The sequence below is a fragment of the Oryzias latipes genome, chromosome 6, assembly GCF_002234675.1.
Source record: "Oryzias latipes chromosome 6, ASM223467v1".
NCBI lineage: Eukaryota > Metazoa > Chordata > Actinopteri > Beloniformes > Adrianichthyidae > Oryzias > Oryzias latipes.
The window spans coordinates 14,391,813-14,393,896 of NC_019864.2; positions in this window are offsets into that span (position 1 = coordinate 14,391,813).

Below are 2,084 nucleotides of genomic sequence, written 5' to 3' on the forward strand. Positions count from 1 at the left end.
GCCCCAAAATACTAAATAATAGGTTAGAGAAAATCCAGCCTGGAGTTCTACTTTTAAGGCCACAGTGAGGAAGGCTCATTCACCTTCAGGAAGGTGAATGAGCCTTTGGTGCTCCCTCTTTAAGCATCTGATGGATACTCATTGACCTATTAAAGACCTCAGGATCCGTTTTAAGAGAAAACTTGATCCATGAGAATCATATTTCATAATATGACGTCTGGTGCACACAGATTGATCTGCTGTTAACCATCTTTGTCCACAGATGCATTTAAAAGTAGAAATGAGACCTGGCAGCTCTCTGTGCCTTCAGATGAGTTTAGCTAACTGAGGGTGGTGAAGGAGCTGCAGTGGTGCAGAGGCAGGGGCCGCACACAGGACTTTGTGTTCACTGCCAAAGAATTATCGCATCAAATGAGTGAGCCTGATGGTTCTGACAGGCTCAAGGCCAAAACATTAGGATCCCAGTGTGGGTAGAAGTAATTCTACTGCTCTTTCACAGCAGCAGTTTCCACCTAAAAAAAAAGAAATATCCGCATCAGTGGCAATGATCAGAAAGCAATATTGGCAAACACAAAATAGATTTTTCATATTGTTTTCAGACTTTTAGTTTCTAGGGATTGGAGAATTTTTAATACTGGGATCTTGACTCCATAAAAAGAGGCTTGCTGAAATTGGTCTTTGGTGGCTTGGTGACTATCAACAGAGATTTGCATGATATATTCATACAAAGGCTCAACAAGTCAAAAGACACACTGGAGACGCCCGAGCTTTAATATACCATGCCGTTGTAGGAAATTGTAAGCAAGAAGTCATTTGGTCCAGATTAAAATGTGAGGCACAGACTATATCTGCCAGGGGCAAACATTAGAGAATTATCACACACCAGCAGCAATATTTGAATAAAAGAAACCACTTTTTAAAAGTAGCTGCACTTTGTTTCTCATGGTATTTAAAGGAAATTGTGATTTAAATCTCAGAGTGATTAAAGATTTAAAAAGAAGACATTGCAATATTTGAAAAAAGAAATAACCAAGATGCAAATTTGTCTTCACAGACATGTTCTGACACAGCTGTACTTTGTGTAAATGTCAGGGACAGTACCAGCATTCTAATGTTTACCAGACACTCTATTCAAACAACCCAAAAAGGTTGTTTTTTTCTGAATGCTTCCAAAACCGAAAAGTCACGATCATTTAAAATCTAAAACTCTACTAAATGCTTCTTTTCTGAAAAAAAAGAAGTAATTTTTAAACAAGTAAATTGATATTATTTAAACTCAGATGTTTTTTGGTAACCTAATCTTTTGCAAGTATTCTAACATTTTAACTTGCTATTCTCGTTCTTTATTGTTATAGATCTGGTTTTTGTATAACAAACTTTTTGTTTTTGAGTCCTCTTTTGTGGTCTTTTCTTTCTTTTGAGAGCTCATATGTCTGGCACTTGATTGTAGTTTGTGTAAAAAACAGCTTTGATTCAACTCTTCATGCCAGGTATTCTTTCAGATTTTTTTCAAACATCTGCATCATACTTGGCTCACTAAAGGGATAAAACAAAGTGTCATTGGGCTTCTATTTTATTAAAACGTTTTTATTTTCAAAAGTAAACTTTTTTAATAATAAACTGCAATTTTATAGAACTTTATCATTATTCAGTTAAAACAATGTTTGTGAAAATAAAATCTTCTGGCTTTAAAGTTTAAAAATAATTCTCCTTGCATTATGCAGAAATAAAAGACACGAGTGTTTTTAAACTGAAAATACTCAAACCCATCTTTGCCCCTATGTCTTTGAAGAACTTATTCTTAACAAAAGTGACAGAGTTTAATTTTAAAAAATGTCCTAACATGCTTTTAGATTATTAGAAAGCTATGCATTTTTAGTTCTAATTGTTAGTTTACAACAGTTTAACACAGAAAATGTCTTTTTTTCTCTCCAAAAGTAAGACTTGTTTGTGAAAAAAAAGAAAAATAAAACCTAGGCGAATCAACCTCTCCATCGCACTCTGGCAAAAGTATTTTGCCGAAAAAGACATCCTCTCAACAAAAGTCATTGTATTATTTGAATCTAAATGTTTTGTAACCATGG